This window comes from Nanorana parkeri, unplaced genomic scaffold (assembly GCF_000935625.1).
Source record: "Nanorana parkeri isolate BGI_ZX_2015 unplaced genomic scaffold, ASM93562v1 scaffold355, whole genome shotgun sequence".
In the NCBI taxonomy this organism is placed as follows: domain Eukaryota; kingdom Metazoa; phylum Chordata; class Amphibia; order Anura; family Dicroglossidae; genus Nanorana; species Nanorana parkeri.
In genome coordinates, this window is record NW_017306623.1 from 1,548,633 (window position 1) to 1,569,220 (window position 20,588).

The following is a 20,588-nucleotide window of genomic DNA, read 5'->3' on the forward strand; positions in this document are numbered from 1 at the left end:
AACCTCAGTTCCTTTTATGCATATATGAACAATTTTTTCTTTTTCCCTCATTCTGGCATAATGTCGGCTGGATGCATTATAAACAACAATTACTATTCAGACCTCCCAGCAAGTACTGGGGATTGGGCCCACTGTTGCTTCATTGTACCCGGTGGTAGTCACAATCAATTTAGGGTGACTGTCAGCCAATTTGTTCTGTACAAATAGGGGCTGCTGTATATACAGTTCACCCATGGTAATTGGTTGAGTTTGAATACGTAGAAAGGATCAGAGGGTCATAACAAAGTAAGCGTTTGATTTCACTTGGACTGAATTCTCCATTGTCTTTCATGCCATTGTTCTAATGCTCCATTACAATGTTCCATTGTTCTTCATTTCAAGAAGCAAATAAGACCTCAACCAAAAACAATTCAATTTGTATTGGGTAGAAGGTAACAACGCAGCATGTATTCAACTCTTTATTCATACACCATTAAACCTAGAGTAACACTTATCTAATTTAAAGAAATGTATTTATTAGGGATGCACCGATATATCGGCCGCCATAATATATTTGGCTAAATGCTGAAAGTGCCATTTTTCTGCCGATGTAGCTGTGCAACCGTTCTTTCTCTGGGAAAGAGAAACTGTCACAGGCGGCCGAGCGCTGCGGGAGGAGAGCTCTGTGAGCGGCCGATGTCTCTCCTCCCTCACCGCTCAGCCTCCTATCACAGATCGGCAGAGCGGAGTGTGGGCGGAGACAGCCAGTGCTGTCACAGGATGCGGAGCTCTCCTCCTGCACCCCCCCAGCCCAGCCTCCTATGATATTTGTCAGGATGGAGAGCGAGTACAAACAGTCAGTGATCGATGAGTGTTTGTACATAATTGAGGACATAGTATGTTTCCTATATCCTCAATTATGAATGAATGGGAAGTGATCTACATCACCTCCCGTTTATTCATAATTCTGGATATAGTAAACATACTCTGTCATCATGTTATAAATGAACAGGAACACTCATTATAGAGGATTCCTGTTCATTTATAACAGGGGCTGCAGAAAAAGAGATTGAGGACTCAAAAGGGAAATATCAGGGGTCCGTTTAGACCCCTAATATTTCCCTGAAGCACCTAAAAGTAAAGTAAAAAATAAAAATATTTAATATAAATAAAAATGTAATATAAAAAATTAAAGTTTATAAAAAAATTAATCAACATAAAATATTTGAAAATATTTGAAAAAGTTAGAAAAAAAATTTTGGTTTCCGTTTCGGCCCGACATTTTTTTCATTTTGGCTTCCTTTCGGTTTTAAAATTCTCATTTCGGTGCACCTCTAGTATTTATTTATCTACATATTAATAAAAATGCATTTTGCTTGCTTTTCCTTTGGCCTATTGATTATATTTGATGTGAGTAGACAAATAAAATCTTTCAATGAAAAGTAAACAGGAACTATGCAGTAGCTATTCAGTTTATCTAATAACGATCCCAGCATATAAAATCATGCAGAGGCCAAATGTTCTACTATCATACCTTTAAAGCTGAACTACAGGCAAACAGTTGAATGCATGTGGAGGGACTGCCCCTCTTTTGGATGTGAATCCCTCTGTCCCTTTTTTGGATTCTATGTATATACTTCTATAAAATGCACTATATAATTATCAAAATGTTGTACTGCACTTGCATTTAGTATTTAGAAAAGCGAGTGTAAAGAAAAAGTGATGGTGAAAAAAAAAAGGTTTTGACACTTATTTTGCACATTCTTCACATAAAAGGAGTGTGATACGAGCACGTCAGTTTCCTACATACTTGCAAAATTCAACTTCAAAGGCCTGTGCACAAGAAATATATTGTATGTGATTTTTATTTCCTGTTATCTATTTATAATATTAACAAACATGTGTGTGATAGTATCTTTATCTAGAAATTGAAGAAAAAGGACTGCACACCAATGTCCACTGATCATTAACTCTAATCCATAATGTTCACAGCTTCAAACATGACAGGATTCCTCGCACAAACACCGCCCACCACTGATGCGTTTCACCCTTGTGGGCTTATTTGTAGAGGGCCTGTGCACAAGAAAGATATTTAATCAGATTTGTTTTTGCTGGCATTTATATATAATATTAACACACATGTCTGCAATAATACCGTCATCTCCACAGACATTTAGATAAGAGATTGAATCTAACTTTGATTACTAGCGTCATTTCATCTTCTATGGAATTTTAAGACAGGAAGTCAGCAGTGTGTTATCTCTAATTACAATACCACATTTATTGCAAACATTGATATCCTGCTGGAACTCTAATCAATTGGTCTGTGATAAGAAAATATGTAAATCTGCAGCAGCTGCCATTAGTATTTTCTGAACCCTTAAGCTGAACTCCAAGCAAACAGCTAAATACACAGATGAAATACTTATAAAGGGGATGTTTTATCTGCCAAAAATGATTTGTATTTCTGTCCACCCAGTCCATTCAGTCCATCAGGGATGGAACCTGATCTTTCTCTGTTGCAGTTTCACTTTCGCTTAGATGTTTTCCCCCTACTGCCACCCGGTGACTGGACAGTAAAGGAGAAGCAAACAACTCTCCTTCACTGCTTCTCCTTTTGCTGCTTCTCCCTCTCCATATCTGAACTTTGCTGTACTGGAAATGCAAGAGGCTCATACCAAGTCATATTCGAGTATTTACACTGCAAAAACTGAAAAAAAAAAACCTATATATATATATATATATACATACTGAGAGAGGGAGATTGGTTTGGATGGCATTTTGTTTATAGGATATTAAACCCTAAAGCATCAATACATCATTCAAACTGACCTGCAGTGCTGTGTTATATCATTAGCTACGACAGTTCCACAGTTCACTATACAAAGCAATACTTGAAAGAAGCAATATTGTTCCTGTGAATTAAAGAAACCCGACAATCGTAATGTTAAAAATTAAGCCACTAGTTTTTCAACATATACATAACATTGTCAGGCATTTTAATTATCCTTCCTTTTTCTATAGACAACATATTGTGTTTATTTTTATTATTAGACTTTTCATCTGCTTAAAGACTTATAAAACCTACAATAATGATGGAAAATTGGTCATTTTCACAAGTTCATTTAAACCAATAGACCACATGTGTAATATATATATCTGCACTAATAGATTAAATACATGTGCCACATTGGTGCCCACATCCAAGGCTGCTTTCCTTTGCCAAATATCTACTTCTGGGGTTGTAGGGAGAATGACAATGATGCATTCCAACTTTAGCCTTTCTCTGATTTCTGTGCATCTGATTGGACTTTAGAAGTGAATATGAAGGTTGCATGGGTAGTATCATTTCTTTAGAAAAGCTCTATACACTTATTAAACCTGAACAAGAAATTGTCTTTTACTGATCCCTTACTTTTACATATCACCTAAATTTATAGATTAGCTTAATCCTAAAAGCTGAATTCCAGGCAGATGTAAAGACATAAATGAATACATCGCTATTTTCAGTAATGTATCAATAAATGTATTTTTTAATTTAAGCAACACATGTACCAGAATTTGACTTGGTATCAGCCTATTGCCACCCCATGAACAACAGATTTTAGACTGGAAGAGAGAGAAGCACCACAAGGAGCCAATCAGTTCATGCAATGACAATGGGCATACTAATAGGAGAAGAGAACAGAGTAGACATGTATACTGCCAAAAAATTTGTTTAGTTTCGTTTTAAATTCGGATTTGTGTTATTTAGTTTTTCGGGATTCGGGTGTGAAAGTCAATTCAGATTCGGAATTTGGATTCGGACGAAATTCGGTAGCGGTAGTTCATTCGAACGTTCGTTTCGTTTTCGTTTCTTATTCGTTTCATTCATTCGTTCGTTCCTTTGCAGCAAAGTGACATTTGAGGGGGAAAAAGTTTTTTCTTCAACGAACTAAACGAATAAGAAACGAAAACGAACGTTCGAACGAACTACCGAATTTCGGAAACGGAAATTCGGATTCGTTTGCATTCGTTATATCTGTAATTCGGAATTCGGATACATCCGAATGTCCGAATGTCCGAAAATTCGTCCGAACATGTCTAGAACAGAGTGACGGGGAGATGAACTCATAATTCTGCTGCTTTTTATTTCATTGTCCAGTCACAGGCTAGGGGAGGAACAAGACCTGCAAGTGTTACTGAACTGCAGCAGACAAAATCATGGTTCCTATCCTGCCACACAGGGGTGTGCTGTGTAAATGTGAAGACTGGATGGACAGAAATACAAATCTTGTAATGGGTAAATTCATTAGAATGCACCCTCAGTGCCTTCATATGCTTTTGAATGTTTTCCCAAGTACAAAGGGACCCCAAAAAACACAACTGTCGACTGGGAACATTTTAAACTCTACCTCCCAGGCCCCAGAGTCATCCTGAAAGTACATTAGATGAGGAGGGCAAATACATAAATCTTTCATGGCAGAGCACAAATTTTTCAGATTCTCAGGTAAGCCATATAATAATAGATTCTGTTTAAATGATTTTATTCAAGAATATATTTTATTATGTTTCACAATACACAGAAAAGTTCACAGTGGAAGCACTGAGAAGCTCTAACTGTTTTGAGGAATTTACTTTCTGAGAAGTACCCCCTGTGGAAACACTTCTCATATTCTAAGCTACACAATTTCTGAGCAGTCAAATAATTGTTATTTTCACAAAATGTAAGTAGGAAAAGGATATAAATAAAAATTTGTAAGAAGATTAAAAAATTATGAAGGTTCTCGTAAATGTTCTGCATATTTTGAAAAAATGATTTATTAGAAGAAATTAATGCTTTTATTTTATTGCCGCCACGAATCCGGCACTGGTAATTTTCAGAAAGATGGCCCTAAAAATTATCCCCTACACTAAACGACCTCCCTAATGCTTAACCCTCTCCCACCAGAATATTTAATCATCCCCTGATGCCTTAAAGTGTATTTCCACTTTTGCAGCCAAATTGGGATAACACCTATTTTATATTTGTTACATGTTTCTCCGTCACGTAGTATAACTTACAAAATAAATAAATTGCTGCTTACACAAAACATGCTCAATTCAGCAACATAATACACCGCAGATATTGCGGTGCAACACAGGACTGACCCTGCAGAAAAATTTGCACAAATTTGGCTGCTTAGGAGCAACTTCAGAAACAATAGGTGTGGCACCTTGATAGTACCGATGCACAGGACTAGAGCTTTAGATGCAGCACAAGATGGTAATGCTGACGGGCCTGCCTTGGTGACAGTAGGGGGTAATAGTGGCAGGCAAGTAGTGGTGGTAGAAGATGTAAAGGCCATGTGGTAAATAATGTTTAATCCTTGGCATTAGCTGCAGGGGTTTGGTACTCTTTGCTAATTCAGGACTGGTTCATTTTTAAAAAGGTCATCTGGTCAACGGTGTCTGGGACAGATAGGCTTTTTTTTCTGTGAAAAAAACACCTGCTGCATTAAATGCCTGCTCTGAAAGCACACTGGCCAGAGGGAAGCTCAGTAGCTCAATTGCATACTGGGCTAACTTGGTCAAGTTGTCCATCCTCAAGACCAAAAAGCTAAGGGTATCATTCTTTCTAAGGGTGTCTACATCTTCCCTTGGCCCCATATAATCAGAGATCATATGAGTTAGGCACTGATTGTGATTGCTGTCAGCAACTAGGCCTGGGAGATATATCGTGAAGAAGGACTTAAAAGTCTTGCTTATGCAACCACTGTCACCTCTACTCCTCCTTTTACTGGTTTAAGGATTGAAGCCAAGCAAGTCCTGAGACAGCAGAAAGTCCTACTCTTCCTCTTGCTGGTGTGCCTCCAGTGCGTGTCTGTTACACCATGCAGTGTGTGCTCTGGTAGGTGCTGCAGTAGATACAAATGAAAAGGAGGAGAATTGTGGGCCTTTTGCTATCATTCATGTGCTGCACTCAATGAGCTTTGTGATCAACAGCAATGTGGTACCAAAATGACTGGTACATTTACCATGGTTAATACACTGCAAACCACTACAGTGCTGTCTGCAGAACATGTATGGATGAAGGCCCAGACTGCTGAGCCCTGTGGGGTGAAAAGGGGTATTCCAGTGGCTTGCACCCATGGAGCAGTGCCATCTGGGGGAATAGGTCATCTGCTCCCTCTACTTCTATGGAAGCTGCCCCTGGATGACATGCTGCCTTGCTGATCTTGTGCCTCTCTCACATTTTCCTCCTGTACAAACCCTTTTTTAAATAATTTTTCTTTATATATTTCTTTACTGTATTTATTTATTTACTAGCAAAAACTTTAAAGAAAAAGGCCTGCTGGGTCTGTTTTCTGTGAATACAATGGGTGGTACACACTGCAATGCAATTAACAGTAATGGATCACTGAACAGTATAATAAATATGGGGGAAGGGGGAGCACTCCACATTTTCTTGCCCACCACACTGCAATTCAATGTAATGTAGCAGTGGCACTATACAGCATGGTATATAGCACTGTATAACTCTGCACGTCGCACTGTACAGGATTCAGTAATCTCTCCCTGAAATCAATCTGAATGCCAGCTGTCCTTATCTACGCCAACTTCAACACATACTAACAAAAGGTTGATGGGAGAGCTTACTTTTATAGGGAGAGGGCTGGCATATTTGCAAACCCCCATCATTGGCCATACATTAGTACCTGATAACAGTTCGCAAGTCATGGAATGCATTACGGGGGTTCACTTCTCGGGCTTTGGGGAACGTGCCCATAAGTTCGCTATTCTGGCAAATAACGAACGTCCAGTATTCACGGTGAACCTGGCATTGCCTAGAATTTTAATTTAATCCATAGTGATATTTTAGAGTACAGTTCAACAACAACCAATCCAGTTTACAGTAGTCATATCGCTGAGCAAAGAATTCTAATTGGATGCTATGGGCTTCTTAAATTTTTACCTTATGAAATACACCCATCTAATATTATGTTTACATAACCTTTCACCTTTACACAAGCCTAGAAAAAAAGTGTACATCATCTTCCAATTTTTCTCTCTCTTAAATTTTGTAAATGAAAAAAAAAATCCAGCCATCTACCAAAACAGCCCAATTTAATGGTTCAAATGTTCTAAGCATTTAGAAAACAGATTTAACATGAAACAGCTGGTAGACACATATCTAGACATAATAACTTTTATACACCAGTACTGTTCATTGTGCTCAAATTCCAGCGGTACTTTCTTCCACAAATTGCTGTAAAGAAGAAAAACATTTCCTCGTTTGCAAATAAGATCAGATCTGTGTTCATTTTTCAGGCCAAATAAATGAGTGACTTTAAAGATGTCACTCCTGTTTATTGTGTTACTTTGCAAAAGCGTTGCAAGCACAATTTGCAAAATATTTGTTTTAGAATTACTCCTCCGAAAAATGTCTTATTCAAAGGCCGAGAAGTGAAAGAATGTACTTTGTAAATAGTATTCATTAGTTTTCTTGTTCCCTCCTTTCTGATTTAAAAAATTATGTCCAGGCTTTATTGGTTGCTATGAGAAACTTTCTACATTGATATCCTTGCCAAATATACTAAGGAATATGAATATTATCATAGACACAGTATTCCACTTACCTGCATTTTCTCTATAGCTCCAAACAGTATTATAATATGTCTTACCTGTTGCAGTGAAAACACTGGTTTGTAATTATATTAGATTATTTAGGGCCAAATTTAGAGTAAAATAAAAAAATAATAGTCCCCCAGCAGGGGTTCTAAACAATAAAGCAGCCCTGGTTGCAATACTTAACTTTTCTTTGGTACTGACTCCCAGAGAAATAATTTTCCTCCACTGGATGTTCTTAGTCTTCCGATGTGAATGACACCCAGCATCATTCAACCCGGAAAACTAAGTACATCCTGTGAGTGTAGGGCGTCATAACCATGCCCCCCTGAGAGGGTGGCATGATGGTGCGGTACACTCACAGACAGTGATGCAAAGAAAGACGCTAATGTCTTAATGTCAGCACTTCTCTCTGCATCATTGAGTGACATTAACCAGCAAAGATGATCCAAAGAGCAAGACACATGTGTGCATTGGGTGTAGATTTGGGGTTTACCTGACATATGTAGGTGTAGTTTTTTACCTCTAGAGGACAAAAACCACAGGTCAAGCAGTTTCTGCATATATTTTGCAGTGGTGCAGTCTCGGGATAATGGGGTCAGGGCTTAGTGGAAAGTGGAGACCATTATGTCACAATGACTCCCGCACTGTCTGTACCTTAAAAAACAGAGCCACTCTGTAAAAGAAAAGACAAAATACCTCTCTGGTGGGCAGTGTGTTAATTCCTGTAGAACTATTGGCACTGGTGCTAGGGTGTATCAAGTACCTGATCCCCGCTGTGTGCTGTGGTTGTTCTATGTCACTACAGAGGCTGGGGTTTAGATCTGCTTGAAAGCTTATATTTCCTACATGTATATATTTCATATTTCTTATCCACGTAGAGGAGGCAGGTACATTTTTTAGGAGTAATCTGTATTCCCTTTTGATTACATGCCATCATCTATGCAGGGCTGACTTTAGAGATCCTTCTCCTCTAAGTACTCTTTGGGGGTGATTTACTAACCTAAACACACACACACCAGGTGTGTGTGATTTTCACACAGCAAAACGTATTTATCAACCAAAAAGTCTCTAAAAGCATATTTCCACTAATGCCATATATGGAAAAATCATGCACATGATGCATATATAATGCTGCTTCACAGTTTAGACAAAAATGGTTAGCTCATGCATTTACATTCCTTGCATTCATCATCGCAAGCAACTAAACATAGAGCTAATTTACCCAGCATCACCTTGGAATTCATTCAGTGCTTTGCACAACACACCTGCTGGGTGTGTACACATTACAAAGGTGTTTAGATTCCACCCATAGATCATGCTGGGAGGGAACACACTGCAGAGGTGTATACACATTCGTGGTGTGTTTATAAGGTTAGTAAATCAACCCCTTTATCTCAGACATGTTAAATGGTTGTTATTGCAAATATAAAACACAGCACTACTGTCCACATCATACACTGTGCCCCAATGAGGCACCCTCACCCAATGACAACTGCTTGTTACCTGAGTCACCCTTTGCCTCCTTTCATTATGTTTTTGGGCTACTCAAAAGTGTCCATAGATGAATCAAGCAAATAGACAAGACACAAATAAGGTTAAAAAATAAGAAAAATACAAAGTTAGAATTAGTGAAATGACCAGCATCCAGTTTTGTTCTGATGATGAGCAAGAGAGCAGGAATGGTGTGTCATTATGACAAGCATTTCCTTCCTGCCTTTTATGGGACTGTATATGGGATCAATGGAAATCACTTTTACAACTCAGAAATCACTAAATTTGTCAGATCGAAAAAAAATTCAGACAACTTTTTTTTTTGCTTTGTAAACTACCGGGTATTAGCATATTTAAAACGTATGTAATAGTTTGCAGCCTTTTAAAAATGTAATTTATTATCACCGAAATGTTGTACTTTGGTGCTGCTACTGTTTATCCTATGCTTCGTAGCATTAGCCAATGATTGGCTCATGAAGGATGGTCATTTGACCGTGCACCTGCAAAGAGAAGGTGAAAACAGTTTTAGATAAACTTCTCTCGTTCCTGCCAAAAGAATTATCTGTGTTCAGAAGACAAAGATTTTTTATTTTATAGATGACAGAATTCCTAGACAAAACCATTCTATTCTTTCTGTCTTTAAGCGGTAGCCCCAAGATGATTTTTGTTGATAATCGCAGTTTATTTCTATAGTCATACCATCACATTTTTGGGCACAAGCAAGCCCTATTGACAAATTGCTTCTGACATTACAAGCTTTCTACAAGATCCAAAAAACACCGCCGATAGATGTCTGAAAACCGTTTATCAGTGCTGCCTGTTGCTCTGTTTATTCAGTTGTAATCTACGAAATAAGAAAAATACTCAGCTTTGGAAACAAACGAGAACCTGATTTAGCTTTGGGATTATTTTTTCCTGGCTGAATTCTGTTTGCTACTACTTTTTTTTTTAAAGTTGATGAACTCTACTTACTCTAGAGAGCTAGAGGGTTTTGCTTTCTGGAAAATAGATCTCTCTAAATTTAATTTACTTTTTAATGCAGAATAAAGTCTCGCTGATTACCCATATGCCACATACGGTCCATTTTCAACCTGTTCCAGATGCGCAAACATCACAAGAACTGAGACATGCAAGAAACATAAAAGCACATTGGACAAATCATAAAAAGTAATACATGACCATATAAAATATTAAAGATTTGGTATTGTACATAACACAAATCAAAATATGTTTCTATAAACCATTTCCATGTGGTGCTTTCTTTTTTTTTTTACTATGGATCAGAAACAATGTACTTTTTGTACCTTACAAGTGAAATCAATTTGATTGGCCATCATTCTTTTATGCATGGAAGGCTAGTGCTGCATACGAACTCAGTAATCATCTATACTTAGGCTGTTTTCCTTTGCTTTGAATATTGGTATGAACTCTTTATACTTAAAGACTTCCAGGGCTTTTATGAGCTATTAGACTGAAACCATTGCCTTTATACATACATTTGGATTTTCCATTCTCCTTCTATCAGATCCTAGATGTGTGTCATGGGGAAAAGAGGATCAGGTATATCAGGTATAGAGCTAAATATGTATTTAAATTACAAACATAGGGCTCCTGGAGTTAGCACTGCCAGTGATTGATTGACTGTTTTCAGCATTGACAGCAAACATTACATAAGTTATTAGCAGATGCTTTTCATGCAACAGGGATTCTGGTAGTGCAAGACCTCACAAAACCCAAATGTACCTGTTCTCAGTGGTGCTTCGCTAATCTGCTGTCAGTCATACAAATTAAGGAACTGGGTGGCATGGATACTAAGGGGCTTATTTAGAGAAGTTAATGTTATCCACTAAATATCACAATGTTTACTTCACATAGACTTGCAAGTTATTCATAAAGTAGAGGCTGTGGTGTGAACCACATGGTGCCCGTATCTTGACAGCTGTGACTGGGCTTTCCTCTAGACTTTTTTTTTTCTTTATAATTTTAAATGGAATCCAAAGCTTTGCACTGTGCTTTATAAATGTGGTATTTTTTTATTATAAGGGGGCCATACCACTCCTTTTTAAATGAGGCCCATTATCTCTCAAGGTGTCAGGGGTCAGAGACCAGCTAACTTGTATCATGTCAGATCTCCCAGCACTAGGAAACAAAAAAAAATACACAAGATACACAATTAAATGTGTAAGCTTCCCAGCTCCTTCATTGCATTCTATTTCGTTTTAATATTTATGCATTAAAAAAGATCCTTTATTGCTTTTTCACGTGCAATAAGTCAGCATTTTAAATATGTTAGATTTAGCAATTGCTAAAATGTGTTTGGGCTGTCATTTGCATTTTGAAATGTGTGCCACCAAAACACTTGCATCAAAAACAATAAAAGTTCAAAACTAATATACTATATAAAAGGTGGTATGATAAGTAAATGTGGATTAGATTATTTTTAATTTAAACCTGTCACAGACTTAGGCAATTAAAGAGACTTATAGTGGCAAATGCCTAGGCAAAGGTTATATTTAATGAAAAATCATATTTCAAAACGATTGATAGATCCAGGAATATAGGCAGCTTTTTTTCAGGACAATACAGGCTTGACTGCATCCTTTCCCACTTTCCAAACCTTCGCATTGGTTCCTTAATGTGAAGAACAGCCTCAGTAACTAGTAGTAAAAATAACTATTATCCTGTCATGAGTTCCTTCGGTGGCAGTGGGTGGCCCTCAGTGATCCAGAAAATGACACCACATTGTGACAAGGGCACTGTTGCCTGAATCAGGTAGGGGAGGTTTAAGGAAGGAAAATTTTGTAAAAAAAAATAAATGTATTGACATTGGATAGAAGGGGAAAGCCTCCGCACACCTTGCAGCAATCCAGGCCTATGTAGATAATGGTGCTTGTAGTGATGAACACGGATGGCACCGTGCAGACACAAAGTAAGAAGAGGAATCACCAGCACTCAGTAGAATAATCCAACATGTCCATTTATTGGACATAAACGTCACACAATCACAAGGGGCTCTTTTTGTGACGTTTATGTCCAATAAATGGACATGTTGGATTATTCTACTGAGTGCTGGTGATTCCTCTTCTTACTATGTATTGACATTGGGCTTTAACTTTTCAATGAAAAATTAAAATCTGCATACAACTTCAGCCATCCATATATCTGGGCAGGACATTTTTACCATGGTATTTATTCATGTATGTTTGAACTGCCCTGGTTTACTGTAATGACAGCTGCTCAGTGAACAACCAGATGCAGGCTGCATAGCGTTAGAGACCATGAGCATGCAACATTAAATTTATATAAGCATTTTACGAAGCTTTGTCCAGTCATTTTAGAAATCATCTGCGGTGAAAGAAAATGTCTATTTGTATTTGTAACATGGTGTAGAATAAAGAATTACAGATGCATATCGTGTGATGTATATTATAAGCTTATTGTGTGTAACTCAAGGAACTGAAAATAATGTGCCAGCAAAATTAATAAGTATAAAATAGCAATGAAACGCCACAGAGTTCAATAAAAGAGAAATGTACCTTGATGTGGGCACACTAATAAGCCTAGAGAAATCTGAGAAGCCAGACCAAGAGTAACATTAGGACTATGAACACCTTGTAAGCATTCGTGGAAGAATTTATGATGATTTCCAATAAAACATTAATCTCTAGCGTGCTCTTTTGGAGTATGAAAATCACACCACGCAAATCTGCTGTTCATGTCCAGGATGAAACATATGATGAGGATGAGCACATTATAAAGGGAAGAAGAGAATGATACACATAGAACCTTTGGGAAATGTACTAACATGGAAAATAAAGAGCTCTGCAGATCAACATAAGCCAGAGATGGCATGCCTCTGAAGTTATTCCAGTAGATACATTCCTAGGTCCTTACGGTATATTAATATTGTTATGTAGAAGGTTCCATAGGGGATAAGTCTAGTATATTGGTGTTGCTAAGTAGAGGGTACCATAGGAAATAATGGTAAAAATGTATTAAAACTATTGCTCAGTAGACATGTGCACTGGCAAAAAATTCGTTTAGTGTAGTTTTGATTCGGATTTTGCTTTATTTCATTTTTCGGGATTCAGGTCCGAAATTCAATTACTTTCGGGATTCGGAAGAATTCATTAGCGGTAGTCCGGTCGAAGTTTCGTTTTGTTCGTTCGTTCGTTGCAGCAAAATGACAATGGGGAGGGTCTGCGGGCCAGGGGGCCTTTTTGCATTGGGGTACCCCTTTAATTATGGCACCAGATGCCGCTCCCCCCCTTGTGAATGAGTAAGGGGTACTTACACCCCTTCCCATTCACCAAATGGTTTAAATAAAATAGTCATTAACAAGTCCAGACTTTTGATAAAATCCTTTAATTGAAAAAAAAACAAAGAGCCAATTTTTGACTATTCCTTTAATTAAAAATAAATAAATAAAAATGGCTACATCGATGTAATCCAGCGTCAATCACGATGCACGACGCCCGTCGACCCGCCGAAATAAAAGTCCCACCGCACTACGACTGTCTGAACCCGACGAAAACTCGCCGCAAAATGACATTCAGCCCGAAAGTAAACAGATGGGTGGAGCGAGCTGTGACGTCACGGCTCGCCCCGGCCATTTGACTTTCTCAGCTGTCAAATACTACATAGCATTCCGGGACTCCGGATGCTATTCGTGAACTCCCGAATGCCATTTGGGTCTGTGAGGCATTCGGAAGTTCCCGAATGCTATGTAGTATTTGACAGCTGAGAATGTGAAATGGGCAGAGCGAGCTGTGACTTCACGGCTCGCTTCGCCCATCCTTTTACTTTCAGGCTGAATGTCATTTTGCAGCGAGTTTTCGTCGGGTTCAGCACCTAGAAGGCTTATTTCACTTGATGTAAAACAAGGAAGTTACATCCCAGGAAGTACTCCATGGGACGCATGCTATCTTTCCTTCAGTTTGGTCTAGACCAGCGTTTAGCCTTGAGTACTACCAAGGACCAAATCTCTACCTTCTTTCTACCAATTTTTTTCCAGAGGTTCCTCTCACTCTTTATTGAAGAACTCACATTGTTCCCCCATATGGACTCCGTGGGACCTCAACTTAGTTCTGTTGGTTCTGCAGAAGAAGCCCTTTGAACCTCTCAGAGACATTCCTCTGTCTCTACTCACTTACAAGGTTGCCTTCCTCCTCACTATTACTTGTGCCAGGCGTGTTTCTGAGTTGGCAGTCTTGACATGTAAAGAGCCCTTTCTGTTTATCCAAAAGAGTAAGGTACTACTGAGACCTAAGGCCTCCTTTCTTGTTGAGGTGCTGACTTCCACCTCAACCAGGACATTGTTTTACTATTCTTAAGAAGTGTTTCTCCTTTGATAGGATGTGGTTCAGGTTGTTCGAGTTTACCCTTCTACTATAGCTTCTATCTGACTCCCTGTTTATCAATCCTGAGAGTCCCTGCATGGGGCAGCTAGCCTCTTTTTCCACTGTCGCAAGGTGGATTCAGCAAACTCTCACTCAGGCCTATAAGCAGAACGTTAAAATTCCCCCCTTTCTGGTAAAGGATCACTCTGCTAGGAGCATTAGTATTTCTTGAGCCTTTTAGCATCAGGCTCCAGTATCCCAAATTTGTAAGGCTGCCACTTGGTCCTCTCTTCACACTTTTGTCAAGTTTACCAGGTGAACATGCGGGCCTTTGCAGATGCTAGTTTCAGATGCAATATTCCTCAGACGGCCCCTTGAATTATGGTCCCCTTCTGATCCACAATAGGGTTGGTTGTTGTTTTCACGAGCCTGTTAGCCAATGTTGCTGTGTTGTTCTCCTCTCTGTTGAACTGCTTTTGGACATCCTATCCATTCAAGATTTAACTCCCTATGCCCTATAGGATTTTAGCTTACCTGTTTCTGGGAGTACATTACAGGACACAGTACCCTCTCTCTGTGATCCACTGTTGTTCTGCCAACCACTGCCACGTAGACCTGGACATTTCTCACTGCTAACTTTTATCTAGCTGTCAATTAATACAGAATGTATAAGTGTTTGTTTTTTAACCAGAAATTTCATTCGGTGGCCTTATCATGGTCACATGCAGGAGTGCTTCGGAGACTCTATCCACCATTGGTGTAAAGCAAATACATTGCTGAAGGCTTGTGCATACTGAAGCAGTCATTTCAGTTTTCATACTCAAGGGAAATAATAACAATTACTGCAATGCAGCGCAGTTCATGAGTTATCATGCTTTTGTGACATTGATTATATTGTAGATGTCTACATGTATTAAAGAGGACAGTGCTAGATCATTGTTCAGGTACTGTATCTATACTGTATACAGCATCTTTCCGGTCAGACAATGTTCAGCCTTGCTAAGTAATACTATATAAGAAGTTTACAATGGCAATGATCTGTTAGAGATTCATACATCCATCTGAAGCTAAGACATCAAATACCGTTTGGATATTTGGAAACCCTCAAATCATCAAGCAATGTCTCATCTACCCAGTAGGCTTAGACATGAGATTGTGGCCAAACATGCATAATTATGCACTGAGTAGACATCCCTGGTGCCGGCCTTAGCAATCAGTTTGGGAAATCCACTTCAAATGAATGCTTTTTTCCACTGACATTGGTCAGCCAAAGGGGTGTCTTCAGTGGTTGCAGTATGTCCATAAACATACTGAAATCATTTCCTAATCCATCTGTTATCAGTCAAATAGCACAAAGATTATATATCATATCAAATCTACTCCGATACATTTAACAAAACTCACCTGACTTTTTCTAGCAATGGCTGTTCACAAAAAAATTGCTTTAAAGAGGAACTTTACTCATCTCTTTAAAAGAACAACAAAGTCATCTTTGGAACTGTTTAGTAATGACAATCTACAAACAGATACTTCTACATAATTGCCGGCTTTGTATTCTTTACTTGCATTGTTTTTCTTTTCCTCCCTATTCTTCTCACAGTGGCCATTTTTACTAAGGGCAGATTAATAGATCTCCCTTTACTTCCTGGAATTCTGGCACATGACACTAGGACATGTGACCATGTACATCATCTCAGAGGAGGAAAATGCCTTTCCCTGAGATCTCGTGAAATTACAGATGAGATTTCCCAGCAATGCTCTGCTGATGTAAGCTTCCTAGGATGTAATGCTTGGGCACATTACATCTTTTTTGCCAAAGAGAACCAGGAAGTATAAAACAATAAAGAAAACATAAGAAAATATGTTTGTTTAACTAATGAATTTACGATGATTTCATATCAGCAGAGCTGTATGCTGATGTGATTTTTAGCCAAAGGTGGTAAAGATCCACTGTAACTTGAAATCACCAATTTCCTAAAATCGTATAGAGTGTCAAATAAAATCGCCGATCGTGCTGTGGGTGCCACTTTTTTGTAATGGCACCCCAGTCGCATCGCGCGGTTTCCCGCGGTGATTACGCCTGTGCTTTCGAACAGCCGCGCGTCGTGTATCGCAAAAAGTACCTTGTACCTTTTTTCTGCCATTGCCGCGCAGATGTCAATGGCGCCATGCGGCAATCGCTGCCTGCATTGAGCAGGACGCGCGTCCCGGGTGTCGTGGGGTGTAGTGCATGTGTGAACCTGGCCTTAGATATTGGGGGACAACTGTGTGCAGTAAAAGATTTCTCACACCTAAACAAGACTAATCCTTGCTAAAGAGAAACACATTTGAAAGCTTGATCAAACATAATCATGGTTTTGTGTTTTTGGATATGCAGGAAAGACATTTTACCGTCTTGTTTGCTCAGCCTGTTTTTGGGGTTGAAATCCTTTTGGCTCCAGAGACGCAGTTCTGTATGTCAGCAATGATTATATTCATCTAAATATATTTTTTGTAAAAAAATAAAAACTTTTTGACAGGTTTTGAGCTGATTTGGTACAGAAAATGTGCTGGATCCTTAAATTAAAGACATAAACATAACTTCTAAACTGTAATTAATACCTTTTTTTTTAAATTAAATAATATGGTCATCCTTTTTAATGTTCCAACTCTAACTAACCATTTCAGAATCATTTTAACTGTTCCAGTTTGGCTGCTTGCACAAACACTGCAACTCCAATGTCTGGAAAATTTGTTAAAACTGAGCTCCAGGCAAACAGCTATATACACAAATGAAATACATAAATGGGAGCTGTTTTACCTACGAAAAATGTGGTTTTCTGTCCATCCAGTTCTGAGATTTAACAGCTCTGCTACACAGCCCTGCCTGTCGGTGTATGACATGTTTTTTCTGATTTTCTGTGCTGAAGGCATGTTACATTTCTGTCTCTCCCCCCACACTGTGACTGGACAATGAAAGAAGCAGAAAACTAATGAGTACCTCTCTCTGTCACTCTGCTCTCTCTTCCTTTTATCATGTCCCTTGTTTGCAGGCGTGCACGTCAGCATACCTAACTGTCTACCTAACCTATTGCTTCCTCTCCCAGTTTGAGCTCTGCTTTACATGGGACTGCAGGAGGCTTATACCAAGCTAAACTTAGGTACTGACACTATTTGCATTTAAAATAAATACATGTAATAAAAAAAAACAAAATACAGAGCTGGATTACATAAATTTGCCTTGCCCTCTTGCAGTCCCTGTATAACATAGCCCAGAGTGGGGGAGGAAAAAGCAGCACAAGGATCTGATCAGGTGTGCTGCACCACAACAAGCATGTTCATAGAAGAAGACAGGAGAGTGACAGAGGTATTAGCTCATCAAGCTTTAACTTTTCCTGTTACTGTCCAGTCACAAGGTTTGGGGTGGGGAGGAGACCTGTAAGTAAAAAATCTTGACCCGATCCCTACCAGGCAGAGCTGTGCTGTGTGGCCGAGCTGTGCAAATCTCAGTACTAGATTAACGGAAATACAAATCCTTTGGCAGGTAAAGCTGCACCCTTGCATATATTATTTCCATGTATTTAACTATTTGCCTGGAGTTCAGCTTTAATGTACTAAAATGTACACTGCCATAGTATGTATATGGGATAACTGTAGGAACTAGTATTCCATTCTTCTGTTATCATTATACATTTGCCCCATTTTAGCTGTAGATTGAAACTTCTACTAGTTCTAAAGTTCATGCATTCAGCTTGCATATGTTATACAACCTTTACATGGAGTCAGAACCCAATAATTATTTGGAAAGCCAGTTTCCATGACAATAAGGCAGATACATTGAGAACAAAGTTCCCCCATGTGCCCTAAGAAACCCAAATTCTGGGACAAATGGAAAAAAAACACAATAGACACAAAACTAGACATAAGTAACTGAATCCAGTACAAGCCCCAGCACGATGTAGAGTTGTAAATAAAAAAAACCCACAGGGCACATTATCAATTACACAATATAGCGTTTCTTAGCGTTGCCAATTGTTAAAAATGAAACCAGCTATCGGGAGCTTTAACTCACAAACATCAACGTTCTGGAACATAACACCCAGGAGAACATGATTCACTCTGAAACGTTACTTAGATCCAGACCCAAAAAAATGTAATTGAAGATGGTGGCGATAACATTTTCAAACAGTGTTTATGGATCCTGCCTGCAAGTTTAGTGGAAAAAATACTCTGATAATAACCCAATTAGGACAAGTTCCTAAGTAGATTTGTGCTGTAAGTCTGCGGCAGAATTAGCCATTACAAACAAAATCTAATTTGGAAAATGTAAACAGTCTAATCTGTTTAAGACATTGTAGGACCTGTGTTAGATTATTTTAATTTAGAAATGTAACATGCTAGTTTACAGTAATAAATGAGTTCCCTCGACAGAAATACTGTAATGTCCTTTGTTATGTCTGTTGGAACCGAAAACAAGGCGTTTTAAGGCAGCTCTTAATATGCTTTGATATTACCGCCAGTTATTCATCTTATGATTATGGTAGGGCTGGATATATAAAATGATTTTGATGTTTTCATACTCCATTTTATTTCATATGCATTCAAACACTTAGCATAATACTGTAGTATCGTAGAATCTTAGAATAGTCTAATGGTAGAATAGTCTTATTTGACCATTTATTGTACATAAATCATCCTTTTGGCTAGATGAGTTTGCTTACAAATCATCCCTGGACTAAAGGAATGAGTTACATATAACTTCCATATATGTCCGTCATTTTCGAGGGACTATTCCTCTTCTGGGACCAAATTGCTTTGTCCCTCTTCCTTCCATAGTTGTCCCTCTTTTAGTTTAGTAGCTAGACTTGTATTAAAACAAAAAAAAATGAGAGGAACATTTTCTTAAAGGGAGGGGGAACGCCTATCCTATTACCAGAAAAAGGGGGTATTTTTGTAAGGTTGTATGAGACATAACAAAAAAATCCTTATTAAATACACAAAATGCAAAAATATGAAGAATGTGAATACTTTAAGATTTTTTTCAGATTCTGTGTATTTAATAAAGGTTTTTGTTATATGTTCCACACAACTTTCTCCAAAGACCCCCTTTTTTTGCAGCCTGTGGTAATATATATTTATGGGTCTGGACTAAGGATTGTGTGCTACAGTAACAGTGATTATTTGAGGTTGGGTATGGCACGAATAGATACTCAATGTTGAACTCCAATCTTAAGCTGACCATACACTAGTAGATTTCTGAGCGAATGTTCATAAGAAAGATCTTTCTTTACCACCCGATAATGCCCTCAAACACTTTGACGAATGTCGATCGAAATTTCATTTGATTTTAACATTTGATGTGGGAATGAATGGAGTTTCTTGAATGAAAACCACTTTCACTGTTAGAACTTCGTTTGTCAAGAAAAAGTTTGCATCCTCCTCCTTCCACTTTTTTTGTCACTACAGTCGAAATTGATCATTAATTTAACCCCATCAATTAATAGAAAGTCGAATGAAAGATCTTTTGTACGAAAGTTCTTTCAAAATCTAACCATCCAAGACAATAAAAGAAAACAGCCAAATAGGCTCTATGATTTATTGCATATAGGTAACCCATCATGAAGAAAACTAATTTAGAAAACCATTTCTTTAGGTACACATACATAATTACTAAAGATCAACAAGTATCCATTAGCATCACTAGAGCACAACAAACAAGTCTTGCTTAATCTTGTTTTTTCCACCCCTTGCTCACAAAGGATGGAGATGAGAATGAGGTAAGAGCCTTTAACTTGGTGCTGAACAAAAACTTGCATGTTTTACTTGTAATGCGTAGTAAGCTCCTGTTGTATTCATTATGGAAATCACTGCTGGTATTCTTCTGAATTGGTAATACCTATGGTTCACAATCAGTAGTATCCTTGTGAAAAATCCATCATTCTTACTCGTGGTTACAGTTTAGAATCCTGGAACTCTTTGCGTATGCAAATATATATTTCTTGTTCCTGTATCATAAAAATTCTTTCAGGATTTGTGTTTTCTGAGTTCTATTCAATTTTCTTCTTCTCAACATCGATGTAAATCTTGTTCTTTGAGAATGGCTGTTTTTGTGACTATCAACTGTGCAAACTTTCTGCTTTGCCTTATTTTGTCAGATGACTTACTAAGATAATCATCATCTTTTTTATCTTTAAATACTCTGTGTGCATG

At 38.2% G+C, this 20,588-nt stretch overlaps 1 protein-coding gene across 1 annotated transcript in view; it reads left to right on the plus strand.

Moving 5' to 3' along the window:
• Window positions 1–20,588, plus strand: part of ARMC4 (armadillo repeat containing 4) — a 118,454-nt gene that overhangs the window by 73,668 nt on the left and 24,198 nt on the right. The gene's annotated exons all lie outside the window — the stretch shown is intronic.